The sequence below is a fragment of the Pimephales promelas genome, chromosome 20, assembly GCF_988280905.1.
Source record: "Pimephales promelas chromosome 20, fPimPro1.hap1.1, whole genome shotgun sequence".
In the NCBI taxonomy this organism is placed as follows: Eukaryota; Metazoa; Chordata; class Actinopteri; order Cypriniformes; family Leuciscidae; genus Pimephales; species Pimephales promelas.
This window is the reverse complement of record NC_142788.1, coordinates 15491626-15508702: the sequence shown is the minus strand read 5'-3', so window position 1 is coordinate 15508702 and position 17077 is coordinate 15491626. Positions and strand designations below refer to the sequence as shown.

Below are 17077 nucleotides of genomic sequence, written 5' to 3'. Positions count from 1 at the left end.
TTATCTGTTTTTGTGACTAACGTTTCTTTATTATAACCATGGAGTATAAAATTCAATATAAATTCTCGGTATTGCATTGGACTCTACGATCGGCGGAAGTTATCGAGCATCCTTAATCCTTCACCGGAAATACCGCCGTGCATAGAGCCCATTGATTTGCTTTTGGTGTACTGTGGAGTGGGTAAAACTGTTTTTAATGGCATGCTAAAAGTTACCGTTGACTCGCGCTAGCCTAGCACCAGCAGTCTATCCTATAACCGGCAACTAGCCTAGAACCGGCAACTGGGATGAAATTTTCTGTCTCCACTGATAAATAACACTAAGGCTCACTTGGAAATGAGGCCCGATGTCCAAAATTCCGAACCACCCCTCCTAAGATGTCATTAATGACTCACCCTCATGTCATCTCAAGCCTGTAAGACCTCCGTTCATCTTCGGAACACAGTTCAAGATATTTTAGATTTAGTCTGAGAGTTTTCTGTCCCTCCATTGAACATGTGTGTACGGTACTGTCCTTCCCCAGAAAGGAAATAAAGACATCATCAAAGTAGCCCATGTTAGAATGATTTGAAAAGCATTGAAAATACATTTTGGTGCAAAAATATTTTTTACAGCATTGTATTCTCTTCCGGTTCTGTTGTCAATTGTTGTATCTTACACTGAAAAATAATAACTTACAAATGATTAAATTCATCACAATTATTTACTGAATGAAGCACACAAAAATGTATGATACAGCCCTAAAAATGACAATTAATCTGCATAATCACAATTATTTTTCAGACGATTAATCGTGATTTAATAATTGTGTCAGCCCAACCTGCGTGCCATATTCGAGTCTGTGAGGTGCTAATAAAAATATTACTGTTACTGTATATATGGTAATATTGGGGAATGACATCGTAGGCTACTATGACACATCACATGTTTTTGTGTTCAGATTGCATTGCCTGTGCTCAACTCGGCTGTTGTATTTGGCTGTCTGTCGCTTTCTCATTTACAGACTACTATATGCGGGTGTGCTAGAAGCATACATTGTCCTCTCCCAGGCCAGACCCTATGCAGACAGGCCGTTAAAAGCACACATTGATCCAGAGCTCTGCTGCAGTATAGGCCACATATTCAGTGCCTTTACATCAGAATTTATGTCCTAGCCTCTAGAAGGGTATGTTGACCAGTGTATGTGTGAGGGTGTCTTTGCATGGATACATTTTATTGTTTCTCTTTGAAGCATGTGTTACCCTTGTTTATGTAAAGTGTGTTAGTGACTTGTGAGCTAATTTGTCTTGTCCCGCTGTCGCTCTTTCTCTCTCTCTGTCTTTTTCAGTCTCTATGCTGAAGGAAGGAGGTTATCCTTAAACTTATTAGTGCAGGTGCAGTGCATTGAAAATCCATTCAGTGCTGCTGTCACAGCAATTCTGTTCCATTGAATTAAGTGGGGTCAATCCAGCAAATCAAGAAGATTACACCAGGCTTTATAAAGAGCAGGATGACACAAACATACTCACACATGCAAACACTAAACACTGATAGACAAAGTGAATAATGCGTTTGGTGGCTATGCATTGCATTGCCAGTAGTGTACTGTACCAGTTGTGAATTTGTGCAGATGTAGTGAAACGGTAACACCATTGTTCAATCGAATGACCCTGAACATAAATGATCAGGTGTCTAAGAAGCAGAAGAATGATTAGACAAGACATATCCAAATCACAGGTGTGTATGTGGCTAAACATGAACATGGCTCAAACATCTTTAGTTGAAACTATTCGTTTTATAAATTAACCACAATATTTGACTGTTATACTTCTCTCTATAGAGACACTAACAGCATGTTGATTAGTCTGAGTGTGTGAGTGAGTACACTGTGACCTTTAGGACAGCGCCGTCAGCACTAACATCCACCTGTCTGATTATTGCTCCTGTCATTTCCTTAAACTAATGTGTTACACCCCGAGTGCTGTTTGAAGGACGCTGTGTAGCACGTGTGTGTCTTGTAATTCTATAACTGTCCGTCTATTAGGTGTGTGTGTGTGTGTGTGTGTGTGTGAATGTTGGCTGAGCTGGTTTAGTTAATTCAATGTCCTGGCTCATTGATCCTGTGCTAATTCAAGTCTGTGCTCACATATTTATGTGCCTGCCGATAGTACAAATGAAACAATTATTACTAAATGATTTTATTACAGATTCTACTTTCTGTGCGTTTTGTTGTGTGTGAGCTGAACTATGACATAAATATGTTACTTAAATGCAAATGTTTATGTTAAAAATACAATTCTTCATGTTACATGTCAAAATACATGAATACTTTGTCATCTTCAAGATTGTTCATGTCCGTTCATAGTACAATGTTTGATTTTAAACAGAGATGTATAAAGTACTAGAAACCCGGACTTGAGTAAAAGTACAAGTGCTCTATCAAAAAAGTGACTTGAGTAGAAGTCGAAGTGCTCTTTAAGCACCACACTTAAGTAGAAGTACTAAAGTATTCAACATTTTTTGTAGTTAAGTATTGCAAGTAGTTTATTATAAAATTCATTATTTAAGTACTAAAATTACAAGTATTGTGTCATGTAATTATTAAAGAAAGCAGTCAAAAGTTTGAACTAGCAATCAAATAAGGCGCTTTGGCGGGATACAAATTTGCTTTGGCGGCCGCCAAAAAAAATGCCATTTCAGGACAACCCCTGCATTAGTTGTCAATGTGTGTCAATCAATATCATTACCCTATAAAACTGGCGTGTGATTTAGGCAGCATGAAAGCCAACTTGCAACGAATGATTCGTAAATTTTTTATAATTGTAACGACGAGTAACTAGCATAACATTAAAAAAATATCGAAGTAAAAGTATTAAATTTATCGAAAATATCTACTGAAGTAAAAGTAGAAGTAAAAAAACAATTGTAGAGTACATAGCATTTTAGTACTTAAGTACAGTAGTTCTACTTCGTTACTATACATCTCTGATTTTAAAAATGTATTGTAAATGTTGAAATTAACACTAACTGCAATAACTTACTGTAGATGTTGTACATTCTTAATTATCTTAGTCTTAGAAGTCCTTTTTTTTGTGTAACTTTTGTATATAATACGAACTGTTCCACCACAAGCACCTCGAAAGGAATGTAATTGAAGTGTTTTTTCTTTACATTTCTGTTATTAAACCTAATATTATTGGCGTACACATTTCCCATAGTAAACATTTTTAATAGGTTTTAAAGTTTGAAATTATATTCTGTGTGCTTTAAATTGTATTTAGCACTGTATAATTCTTTCATTGTTTTTTTAGAAAGAAAGAGAGAGAAAAATAGTCAAAGAATGGACAGGAATAGAGCACTTTGTCGTCTCGTTGGCAGTGTTGTTGTGACTTTGGATCAGTGCCGAGTGATTTTACCATCAAGTGTTTCTAAAATTAGCCTCTCTTGCACAATTTTCCATAATCCAGTTGTCTCTTTTCCCCCCTTCCCCTTTATTTAACCTCTTTTCTTTCTGTCTTTGACGTTCAGTCGGGTAAATCGCTAAGAATGAATTGTGCCCACTGAGCGTTGTTTATTTGTGATGTCCCTGTTGGTTCAGCACGTAAATCAGCTGTAAACATGACCAGAAACTTAGAACTGAATTCAGGTTGCACTGCACAATATATCTTGTAAGCCTCTTGTGGAGGATGCAGTGTACCATGAAGATGTACTGTACTTATGTTGAATTATCACACACGAGCGTAACACAACACTGGTCAAGACAGTATTGTCATTTCTCTTTCTCTTCCGGTATTTCATAAAATACTGACATTCTTCTGAAATGGTGGTTTTGTTCTGTTTTGAGAAGTACCTGCTGTAGAAGAAGCTCACGCTGTTTTCTCTACTCCGCTTCCAATCCCACAGTCCCCTTCTTTAGGCCTTACTGTATGCCTAGCTCCCATAGAGAAGGAATTGGGAAACCCTGCTCACTTTGTTCCAGTGGGCACATTATTTTTAGAAGTAGTTTGGATTCCCCAGTGGAGCAGTTCTTTGAAATGGCACGATTGATGTGACATTCCTCTCAACATCAATAGAAAGCTTCACAAAAAGGGTTGATCCTGTTCCTGAGACTTTATAGCAAAACACAAATAGAGCATAATTGCTCTGTGCTATTCATATCATATTTTGTTAAATAAACATGAACTTATTTGCATATTTGCAACTGTATTTACAATGTGTTTGTAGGAGTTGCAAATTCTATATTAACTCCTTTTCTTTTCTTTTGTTGTTCTTGTCCTCAGGCTGAACTAATAGGCAGATGGCCACAATCTCTCCACGATCAGACTCCCGGATGGTTGAGTGGAAGTGGCTGCTCTCAAACACGGCATAGAGGGATAATGGGGTAAGTGTGCCACTTACTAATGCAGCAAATTCAAACGCTTTCTCACCGAATCGCTCAGCACTGTGTAGTAACTGTGTTGCGTGCTCAAGATCGGCCCGTGAGTAAACCTTTTCTGAGCTGGTGTTGCACTGTTTAAAGGTGCCATCTGGCACATAAAATCAAATCATATTCCATATTTCATAGCAGATGGGGGCAGTATACCTCCAGAAAGTGAGTTGTGCCGCGAATGCGCGCACTCTCACATCTTCAAACAACACAAACGAGTGCTGTTTTTTTTGCTCTCTCTTTCTCGCACATATTATTCAAATCATTTGACACGATAGTAAAAGGTTGACACTAAACTAAATGATGAAGACCGTCTCATAGACGCCTGTCTCAAAAACAAGCTGGTGCATTTCGACGATATGGGAAAATAAAAGCCTGGGCTATTATTTTAAGTTTACGGTATTCGTTTTGTTCATATTACACTTTTATTGTTAGTTTGATGACAGACAGCATTCGCTGATGTTGATCAAGCTAGCGCCATTCAGAGCTGCCAACTCTCACAAATTCAATACCGCCTCCCATGGCCGAAACTGGTATTACGACACCTGCCGGGCCGGGGCTAGTAATTTAGCATGCTAATTTAGGTTTATATCTCGGCAGCACTATAACTTCTCAGTTTTTTAATGACATCATTGCACTTATTTCTTCTCATTCTTTTGATGCGTGTAGCTCATTTTTTTGGATATTTCTACCTCAATTATTACATATGGCATCTTTAATATTGGTCTGAGCTGATAAACTGTCCTTGCTACGTACGTAGCTCAAACAAGAAGTGCAGTTTCATACCACTTTCGTTTCATTTGATGTTTTTCATATGTGAAATTGCAGCTCTTATAAGTTGGGCAACATGGTGTTTGCACCAGTGCGACCTCTAAACAAATTTAGAGGTAGAAAAATGCAACCATTTGGTCGCAGTCTGGGGCCGGAGCAGAGTTTCATAACCCCTGGGTAATATCAGTGCTAACTCCACTTCTAAATTAGTGTGAAAAGTTCCTTTACCCAGAGGTTAAAAGTGAGTTTTAGAACAACGAAAACCTGGGGTTAAACACTGTGCGCTGCAATAATAACATGGTGTTAAAGCCCTTAACTTGTGCATCAGCCATCAGCACATAATAGAAGCCTCCTTAATTTAAACACTGATTCCTCCCTTCGTATTGTTTGTGTGTTCGCTAAATTTGAGGATGATGCATCAGTATCATTAGGTCCATGTTAATGTGAAGTTGGAGTCTCTGCATTATCGAACTCGCATAATGTATTAAATTTTGATGCTGGAGATCTAACCAGATTGAAATTGATGAGCTTCAGAATTGTTCTGGCTGACGGATGGAGTCAAACTGCTGTGGGTGAGCGTGTGGACAAGCTGCAGTCATAAATCTCAGTATGAATCACATCATTGTGGCTTTACGACGGATTCAAACTCAATTGATGTCTGTTGGAGAGAGAAAGAGAGAACTATGATAAAAGTAAATCATGATGTTTTGTGTCACCCAAACATAAAAAAACTAAAAGCGATCACAGTACAAGAAAAGAGACAACATATCAGTGCAAACTGCCTGTTTGTGTGTGTACCACCTGTCAGTGAGTGTGTGTTTGTGTGTGTCTGAAGAGGATGAGCTGCGACCAGAGCGGCGGCAGCTGCTGGATCTGTGATGTGGTGTGTGGAATGGGAAACAGGGAGAGTAATGGGAAGAATTTCTCCAATTTGGTTCCCTATTGATTTCTTCTTCTCTCCTTTCCCTGTCCTCTCAAAGTCGCAAGGCAAGAAAACCACTAACATACAAGACGTTTTCTGGTTAGACGTGTGTTGACAAGAGCGGAAGGGAAAGACAATGAGGCTGTAAGGAAGTTGTAAAACTGGCTGACTTGAGCATTAGGTTAATTTATCGTGTTAATTGTTTCAAAAATAAAAGGGCCAGTCATATCTTCTCACACAACAGCTGTGAGGTAACTCGGGCCTTTTGTCCGACGGAAGAAAGTGGAGCCTGTTAAAGCTCCCGTGTCAGCAGTCTTGTTGTAAAACTGTTAAAATAGTGGGTCAGTCTAAAATCATGATTAATTTATCATTAGATTAGGGAGTGTGATGCGCATGGGTGACAAAGTTTAAACGCACACTGTGACCCACTGTGGGGTTGAATCCCTGCCCAGGTCTGGAGAAACTCAATTGGTAATTTTCAGAGTGGGTGAGCCGATCACAGCTAATAAAATCAGCAGTTCTCAAAGTCATTACGCCGAGGAATCTGAAGGAAAAAGTGCAGACCTCTTGATCCTGATGTTTTCTTGAAGGTAAGGATATATTAGGAAAGAGGGTATATGGCTACTAGGCTTGCTGCGATAGTCAATGTTACCGTGTTAAGGCCATTGCCCACTGAGTCTGAAATTCACATCCGAAATCTTTGCACGTTAAAAAACCTCACGTTCGACCTCACGTTATGTCAATCACGCTTGCACACTGCCTCTGAAACTTTCGTCTGTCTTAAAAAAATTAATTGGGTTTGATTTTCTGCGTTTTTCTCATCCACAGCCAGCATTTTGAGAGGTTTTTTGACATCATTGCACATGCGCAGTCCTTTCAGTTTCAGTTTTCAATTCAATCAAGTGTTTATATGTTCTCTCGATTGGATTAGAAAAGGAATAAACCTCCCCTTTCAATCAGGTCGAAATTTCAGATCAATTAAGGTGTGATTGAGCAGCCAATTTGATAACTAATGTATTATTTGGGTATAATATGTAACCTGTAGCAAATGTTGGGAAAGTTCACTTTCTACATCAACTAGTTCAAAGTTCAGTTAAAATGAACTAGTCCAGTTCATAGTTCATACTTCAAAAAATGAGCTAGTTCATTCATAGTTCTTTTTTCCATATGTTGCGAGCTTTTTTTATTTTTTTATTGCCACAGACAACAATTATTTTTTTAGACGGGCAAAGTTTGCACAAAAATGTAAGATTTTTCCCATCCTCACCGACCTCGTCATAAAACCCGTTTAAATACGACGCCTACTCGCTCGCTGCTTACTGCCAATCTCTGTTCAGGATCCACAGACTTACTTTTTACTTTTAAATTTGGGTTATCAACCCGTAGCCTTGGGTTGGGATTAAACAGTTTGGCTTTACTTGGCTTGAACCATGACCCTTTTTGTCAAACTCGAAATCCCAGAGTTCCTCACTCCTGATCCTAGAGAGACATTTTCCTGCAGAGTTTTGCCGCGTCATAATTACCATAAATTTAAGATGACAACTTGATGTTCTACTCTGAGCAGAATTATGCATTTCTTTAGCAACTATCAACGTCTAAATGAATCTGCGGCAGTCAGGTAGTACAAGTAGGTGCTCTCAGAAAATTGGTAACTTACAAGTTGTAATCACAAGCTCTACGAGACCGTATATACACATTTTACCTCTAAGTCTAATTAAAAGCATCTGAATCAACTAATCAAGTTCTTTCTGTTTACTTGGAAAATGACATCCAGGAATGAGTAACCCTGCTTGTCATGTTTCCTTGTCATCAGCTTACTTTGTTCTTAGTTTGTCTGTCTTGACTTAGTTTCTCAGTTCATCTGATTAGTCATTTCTCGGTGTCTAAATACTTTGGTTCAGTTTGGTGTCAGTCGTCATCAATGTTAGTTGTGTTTATTTTACCTGCTACCTTCCTGAGTATTCGAGTTTCCTATAAAGGACTATTTTGTGAGATTTTCTCTCTTGGGATTCTAAGACTGACACTGCTATAGTAAAGTACTTGTTAAATATTATTTTGCAATACTAGACGGCAATCGTCAAATCTGCTTTGTCAGTATCATACTTTATCACTCTGTGAAAAAAAAAAGCTCCTCTCTTGACATAGTAGTTATTTTTGGAAAGGCTTTTTGTTAGGAAAATGGTGTTTATGTCACTTGTTTCTGTTATTAAATATTACAATATTACAGAAATATCGTTTTTGAAAATCAAATGCTGAAAACATTAACATTTAAAATCATATTATGTTCACTTTTTTTGTTCTCCAAGTAATTAAAAGGACATGTTAAAATCCATTAAAGCAAACAGAAATTTTACTTACTATTTTCTATATCATTTGTTACGAAATGCATAAAACACATTATTGATTGAAATAATGTTTAACAATGTTACCATATTTTACTGAATTGCGGATCAAATAATTGCAGACTTCTTTCAAAAACATTATACAAGCTTACTTAAATAATCTTTTATAAACTTTTATATACTTTTATAATCTTAGTGTATATAAAAATAGCATCTTGTTTGCAGTATGTGCAAATAGTGATAGATGTCATTCACACAAAGTGTAAATAGAAGTAATATCTGAGCAGTTGTGGGTGGAGAAAAGTTGCTTTGCCAACATGATTGGCTGTTTGCACCCTAGTGTAACACATAAGAAAACGGCAATATAGTTTAAACAGAAAAAAAATGCCATTTAATTATGATTTTCAAAACAAGTCTTCAGAATTGTTTATAAACGCTTGTCTCCTTCTGTTTTTTTGTTGTTGTTGTCTTCCACATTTTCTCTCTCACAGTGTGTTGTTTTTTGTGACGGTGTTCCTCTCATAATTCACCTGTGCTGGTGTAAAGGAACTGATATCTTTACAGATGAGAAAATGTCTCTTTACACGTTTTTTGTCTGATGAGATTGTCAAGGTGTTTATGTGTGCGTGTGAACTGCTGTCTGTGTTTGGTCTCTGTGGCCCTCAGTCTTGTCCTTTATTTCATTGTCCTTGCTTAATGGGCCTTAGATTGTATGTGTAAGGTTTGTTTCATCCTGAAAGCATAAACAGCACATATGAGAAGCAGCTCTATCCTCTATCCTCACACATACTCTCTCAATGCCTGTTATGCACACATACTTGTCATGTACCTGTAGTACCTAGTCTATTACGATTCAATGTCAGATTTAAGTAGTGTGTGTGTGTGTGTGTGTGTGTGTGTGTGTGTGTGTGTGTGTGTGTGTCTGTGTGTGTTCGCTCCTGTCAGTGGCAGAGAGCAGCTGGTGTGTGAAGGAGGACGGAGACAGAGGATAGGCAGCATTAGAGGAGTGGAGCGGCAGAATTTAGTGCTTGGTTACTTCACTAGCTCTCTCTCTCTCTCTCTCTCTCTCTCTCTCTCTCTCTCTCTCTGCTGCTCGTTCCTTTAGGGTCCTGTTCTCTTCCTCAAAGAGAGAGTGAGAGCAGTGCCGATCCAGTTTTTTTTTTTTTTTACAGTTCCCAACCTCAATAATGCAGCACTGTGTAATTGCAGTTTATAGAGCTTAACCATGCACCTCCAAAACCTTCAGGAGATTTACTAGACAAAGGCCAATCAGAAACAAGTTTACGTTGTTACAGAAGTCAATCTATTGATACTTTATTTAGTTATTGTGTGTGTGTGTGTGGCCTCCTGAAGTGTAAAACTTATGTAAACCTTTCACATTCCAATTAGAAATATACTGAATTGTGTGGACGTCATTTTTGCCCAAGCTTGAACTCATTATTCCAAAGCTATAATTTAATTAGGGCTGTGTCTAACAATTAATTTGGTATTTGAGTCATCGGTTGATTATTTTGCAATTAATCGAGTAACCGGATATTTGTGGTAATAAAAATAGACCCGTAAACAATGAGCATCAACATGACTTAAAATGCATAATAACAATGAGGCAATAATAATTGGTTCAAATAAAGAATGAAAAGCAAGTAATCATATGGTTTTATTGAACTACACTGTTAAAATTCATAATGTAAAATACTTAATATAAATATAATCAACTAATGTACATTATTCCAACTGCCTGTAGAGGGCGTCGCCGTCGATGGCCTTGTGATTGTTGTTGTTACACATAGCATGATCCTTACACATACACTGAGGATAATTTGAAGAATGTCAATAACCGAAGAGTTGATGGGAAAGATATATGGAAGTCAATGGGGTACATCAGATGTTTGGTTACTGACATTCTTCAAAATGTCTTCTTTTCTGTTCAGCAGAAGAAAATTCATACAGGTTTGGAAAAACTTGAGAGTGAGTAAATGATGACAACATTGTCATTTTTGGGCGAACTGCCCCTTTAAGTGAACACCTCAGTCTCCTGACCTTAAAGCCATTGAAAACCTTTGGGAAATTATAAACCTCAGTTGTGATATGTCATGTCGGTGTGTTCCAATGAAGCAAAATTTTGGGAAGAAGTTGAGCAATACACATATACACATAACTAACAAAGTTTAGTTCAATCAAAACAAGGGGAACCAACACAACAACATATTAATAACACATTATTACATTGTAGTCAATACTTTGTTACATTTTTAATATGCCTTTTTTATAATACAATAAACTCCATATTTTATAATATCCTGGGATTTGCCTTTGTTGCCAAATAATTTTTTTTTTTTTAATTTTAATACCTTAACCAAGTTTGGTGTATTCTTCTTCCCAATATAACATACTACTCATATTTGGATTTGTTTATTAGAACCTGGATTGAAAAAGCAAATATTGTGTATATTGCCCCTCTGGACATCACTTTTGGCCACCACTACCTTTGTATGCATACACAGATGGCAAAAGTTATTTGAACAGTTTATTCACACTTGGGTGTCAAAATTAGTCATTTAATCAGGAAAAAATGTATCAAAGTAAGTGGCAACTGGCAAGTGGTGTAGTTGTTGATACTAGACATTTGGTTTGATACCAGTCAATAAATTGCAAGTATGCTAACTAAATAAAAACCTAACAGATCACTCCGATCATTAGAATCACATCAGCTAGAAATACAAATGGTTCACTCTATTCAAATCCAGACTTTGGGGTGCGGACTGATGAGGCAGTGAACCCGAGGATACCTCGTGAGTCTGTCCTAGAGCTCCCCCTGTCCAATTTTAGGGAAAAATCGGGTCCATCTGAGACGTCCAATAGATTTCTTAGGCGCGCTGAAAGAACAACTTGCCTTGCCATTGGCAACCAGAAAGTGTCCAGAACCTCTTTTTTGGGGGGATTTATCTTCCTCAGTCTCTATCACTCTGTTCTCTCATTCTCTGTATCTTTTTTCTCAGTATTGTCGTTTGGGTGCAGCTTAGTTCACCCTGTGTTCCTGCCAATGTCACTGTTCAGTTCTTTAGCGTTCTCTCTCTCTCTCTCTCTCTCTCTCTCTCTCTCTCTGTCCCACTCGGTCTCATGGGATGCTTTGTCGGTGGCGGTCGGCTGAAGGACGTAACGTGGTGCTCTGCTCTCTCTTTTCTGGAGTCTGGAGGAGCTGTGTGTGTGTGTGTGTGGGGGGGGGTGTGTGTGAGAGAGAGAGAGTCATGCATGATTTTCTGCTCTGTCAAGACCAGCTGTATGTACAACTTCATGATTGCATTAGACATAGTCAAGAGGGTTTGTTTTCAGCTGTGCGTGTTGTTGTGATGTGACAGGCAGTAAACACTGGCTCAGCAGCAAGTTTGTGTGTGTGTGTGTGCGCATGCTATTGAGATGTCGGCATTTGAAGAGCCTTATGTTGTCAGGTGCTGTTGTCTCAAAGTTGCACGGAAGTGTGGTGTTGACCTCAGTAGGTGGTTGAATTTTTATTAGGGATAAAAAAAAGTTATTTTTGTTGGAACAAGGGACACAAACACAAGAGGGTGGGGGCAAATAGGAGGAAATTATCCTCTCTATAAAAGTATGTTTGTATGTGCATCTACTGTGTCGGTAAGATTTTTAATGTTTTTAATCACCAAGGCTGGATTTACTTCATTAAATATGTAAAATAAAAATAAATTAGTGAATAGCTCAAAAAACTTTCATTATGTCACCATTTGGTCATGTCTTTGTCACGTTTTGGTTTGTTCATGTTGTGTTCCATGTCTGTCATGTGATTCCCTGTTTGTCATGTGATTGGTTAATCATCTGTTTTTTCACAGGTGTCCCTTGTCCTGTCATTAGTTTGTGTTGTGTATTAATAACTGTTGTGGACATTTTTTTTTTTCAGGATTCTTTGATGAATAGGAAGTTCTATTTTATTTATTTGAAATAGGCCTATAATCTTTTGTAACATTATAAATGTCTTTACTGTAACTTTTGATCAATTTATTGTATCCTAGCTGAATAAAAGTTTTAATTTCTTTTATCCCGGTAGTTTATAATGTTACAAAAGCTTTCTGTTTCAGACAGATGCTGTTCTTTTGAACTTTCTATTCATCAAAGAATCCTGAAAAAAGTAGGCTGTTTTCAACATTGATAATAATAAATGTTTCTTGAGCATTTAGAGTAATGATGCTGAAAATTCAGCTTTACCATCACAGGAATAAGTTACATTTTAAAATATATTCAAATAAAAGTTTTTTTTTTAAATTTTGTAGAAATCATGAACATGTTTTCCCCCAGGATTGTTTTGAAAGGGTGGATTATTACTATGTTTTCGCTTTTCTAACTGTAGTTAATGTATAATGTTGCTGTTTGAGCATAAACAACATCTGCATAGTTCATAGCAATAGAATTTGCTTTTAAAGAAATCAGCCTGTAAGGACTTCACGATATTCCTCCTGGGTTAGTGACATCACGAACCCTAGAATTTACATAAACCCCACCCCAGGGAACATGCAGTCCATCTTGAGAAGAGGAAGAGTTGTAGTAGTCGACCACATTTGTGAGTCTGCTCAAGCTGTCGCATCCATCTTTTCACATGCAATCCACGTACATAATAAATGCAATGGCATGTCGCTCTGGAGGCATCTTACAACAGTTCCCTTTCCCACACAAGTGATTTTATTCATGTCATTACAGAATATGCTAATCAAAGACTTGACGATTGATAACTCCACATCAGCATCATAAATTCATCAACTAACCTTTCACAAACTTCTTGTTGCATTCTACATGTTGTCATTTCTTCTTGAGCCTCTACATCATTGCCTGACTCCAGTTTACACAGAACAGTTTCTGACATTTTAGTGCTTGTCTGATTGAGGTAATTAGAGCTGCTAACTCACAGAAGCTCTTGAAGCTCCGCCCTCTGTTCCGGGAGCAGCAGCTCATTTGCATTTAAAGGGACACACACAAAACAATGCGTTTTTAACTGACCCTCAATTTTGTAAAAAAATTAGCCGTGGGGTGTTTTGAACTAAAATTTCACATACACACTTTGGAGACTTGGACATATTGTAAAAAGGGGCATTATACAACCCCTTTAATAGAACGTTCAAAAGAGAACAGCATTTATTTGAAATGGAAATATTTTGTAACATGAATGTATGGCACTTTTGATCAATTTATTGCATCCTTGTTAAATAAAATATTTTTCTTCTTTCAAAAAAAAAAAAAAAAATCTTAATGACCACAAACGTTTTTGATACTGAAATTAAAAGTACTATATAGTTATTTTCTTTGTTTGTTTGTTTTTTTGCTTTGTGCTTTTATTCAAAGTTAGTTAGAAGCTGTATCCAGTCTCCCCTAAATCTCCTTTATTTTCACATTAAGCTAATGCCTAATTAATTAATATGGACTCCAATTGCTATTCAATTACTCTAGCATGAAAAAAAAACTGTACGTTGTGGTACTAATTTACACTGCAGCATTATGCAGACCACAATGAAAGGCTACCTGAGGTTAATCACAGTAATAGTCTGAGGGAAACGTTAATGATAGTAATTAAAGCAGGCAAAGAGAAAGTCATTTTTGTGTTTACTTCTGTTTCAAACACACAATTTACACACTAGTAGTCTTTTTGTTTTACCTGCTATTAACATGAGACCACAGGAGACTGTTTAGAAAATCAGCACCATGTTCTTGAAGTCTGGGCACTGGGACAGTTAACAGTCTCATGGGTACAATACTTAAGCCCAAAGGACTGCAGGGTAATGTAAGACTCTATAAACCCCTGTAACACTTGTAAATGTTTGTTTATAGCTTACAGATGTCTTCAGAATCAGCAAGAAGCTGTCATGAAATTAATTAACATGTAACTTTCGACAAGTCGTTTGAGAACCATTGAAAAATGTGGTGATGTGCAATGTAGATTATGAGAAAATTAAACAATTTTTTGACCTTTCATGCATGGAAACCTATTGGTGACCTCCAAAACAAAATGAGTAACCGTTAAAATGGCATAATAGGGGCACTTTAAGAACCACTGAGTTGCACACAGATTTATTATTTCAATAAACCAACCTACATGACTCCATGTATCTACTGTAATGCTGTACATTTTCTGCTGAATAGCAAAAAAGTGAACATAGGGAAGTTTCCCTGTCCTGAAGTGACAGAGTTATGAAACCACTATGTTCTTTCCTTAAAATATCAGAGGACCCCAATGCAATTCAAATTGCCCATGCTGTTGCAATGATGACTGGAGCGTTTGACCATTGCCACATCAGCAACTTAGCCCTATTTCATTGACCAAACTCAAAATTCTTTCCCTTCATGTTTCCCAGTAGACCCAGTGATGTGATGGCGAATCGGAAAAGTTATTTTGATAGAACGGGAAATGCACCTCAAGATATTTGAGTTGCAGTAAATGCGAACACTTGCCTGCACCATCCAAAGTTTTGAGGGACCCAAAAGCATAGATTTTGATCAAAACAATTTTTTTTTGCATGATGGGCACAGTAAACATTATCCAATGCATATCTGTCTGTATGATGTGCTCCTATCTTTTTAGATTTACCAAAATGCTTTGTGGTTTGATTTTCTTTATTTTACAGAGTTGTGCTTACAGAGCATTAGGGATGCACCGGAGTTTTGGAAAATGGTATTTTCGGTTTTTGTCTGAAAATCTATGCTCCGCCCCGCCCCACCCCTAAATCTAAATTTAAATAAAATAAAAATACATTTATAAAACTCTTTTTTTCGATTTCGGTTATCAGCCGAGTGCATCCTGTGGTTTCGGTTTCTGCCCAGAATTTTCAGATATTGTTATCTCCTCAATGCTCTTTTGTTCACATGTAAAAACTTGATTTTCTTATGTCTTCATTTTTTGGAATATTTATGTGATTTCTTGCAAATTATGTGCAAATCTTTCTCTTTCAAAGAAAAAACTCCATTGTATGCAGCCAAACATACAATAGAGAAAGTATGCATAGAGACATTGACTATGTGTGTGAGAGAGTGTGAGGGCTGACACAGACAGAAGATCTTCTGACAACGTTGACTTCGTTGATTTCTCTTGCTTTGGTATGTCAGTTCAGCAGTCGATCAGGTCTCTAGCAGACGTGTTTTTATGATAGTGGAAACACTGTTCTTAAAGTTGTTGAGGAAGATGTGGGGAAGAGAGAGAGACTTCTAGATAATTGAGTTCTTGCATCAGATCCTGATGACGGTTACAATTCTCCATGAAGATGCGCTCCTGCCATCTTATTTTGACAGATACATGGTAAAGAAATTATTGGGGAAGTAATGGAAGACAGACCAGTGTCAAACCTGCCTCAATGTTAAGCTGAATCAACAGCATTTGTAGCATAACATTAATGTTGATTTACCAAATAAAAAAAGTAAGAAAGGTTTTAGGTTGAGGAATTTACAATGGCGCTTAAATTTGGCCAGTTTTGTGGAATTTAAAAGCAGAAATGTGAAGCTTAATTTTATGAAAATGCATTAATTCTTCTTTTGCTGGGTCATTTTAAGGTTTATTGCATTGCATTTAAAAGGCAATAAAGTTGTAAATATGGATAAAACTATACACAGAAAAAGTTTAACCCTTGTGTTGTGTTCAAAACCATGAAATTCTTGTGATGTTACCGGTCAAAAATGATGACCAGCTGATAAAAAATTGCTTATAAATGTGCTTTATCACCACCCAATATTGAATTCAATCTTTTTGTCAACTTGTTTTCTTTCAATTAGGACTAGTTTTATATTTCTATTTGCATTAAAAAAAAAAAAAAAAAAAACAGACCACCTGTAACCACACCAGGCCAGGACCTCCACATCCAGCATCTTCACCTCCAAAATCGTCTGAGACCAGCCACCCACACAGCTGCTGCAACAATCGGTTTGCATAACCAAACAATTTCTGCAAAAACTGTAAGAAACTATCTCAGGGAAGCTCATCTGCATGCTCGCCGTCCTCATCGGGGTCTCGACCTGACTGCAGTTCGTCGTCGTAACCGACTTGAGTGGGCAAATGCTCACATTCGAGGGCGTCTAGCACTTTGGAGAGGTGTTCTCTTCATGGATTATTCCCGGTTTTCACTGTACAGGGCAGATGGCAGACAGCGTGTATGGCGTCGTGGGTGAGCAGTTTGTCAACGTTGTGGATTAAGAGGCCCATGGTGGCGGGTGTTATAGTATGGGCAGGTGTATGTAATGGATTAAGAACACAGTTGCATTTTATTGATGGCATTTTGAATGCACAGAGATAACGTGACGAGATCCTGTACCATTCATCCATGACCATCACCTGAAAACATCCCGGTTCTTATGGCCAGCTCACCGGACATGTCACCCATTGAGCATGTTTGGGATGTTCTGGATCGGTGATTTGGCCCCAGTCTGCCATTGCCATTGCAAGTAAATGAGGGACAAGTTTTTTGTAGTAATGAACATTATGCCACAAATCTATTTAGCATAACTTGTACTGAACCCAGAATATTCATTTATATGGGCATGAAACATTTATGTTTTTACACAACCGGTCATGAAATAGAGAATATGCGGAATTCTGAGACCACAGAGGGACAGTATGTATGTGTGTACGTTAGCTTGCGTAGTTCACTGGTC

General features: G+C 37.6%; 1 protein-coding gene across 2 annotated transcripts in view; it reads left to right on the top strand.

Moving 5' to 3' along the window:
- Positions 1–17077, top strand: part of gata5 (GATA binding protein 5) — a 138853-nt gene that overhangs the window by 1147 nt on the left and 120629 nt on the right. For both annotated transcript variants that reach the window (XM_089124120.1, XM_089124119.1), the window contains exon 2: positions 4260–4360. The gene's annotated coding sequence lies outside the window, so the exon portion shown is untranslated. The remainder of the gene's footprint in view (positions 1–4259; positions 4361–17077) is intronic.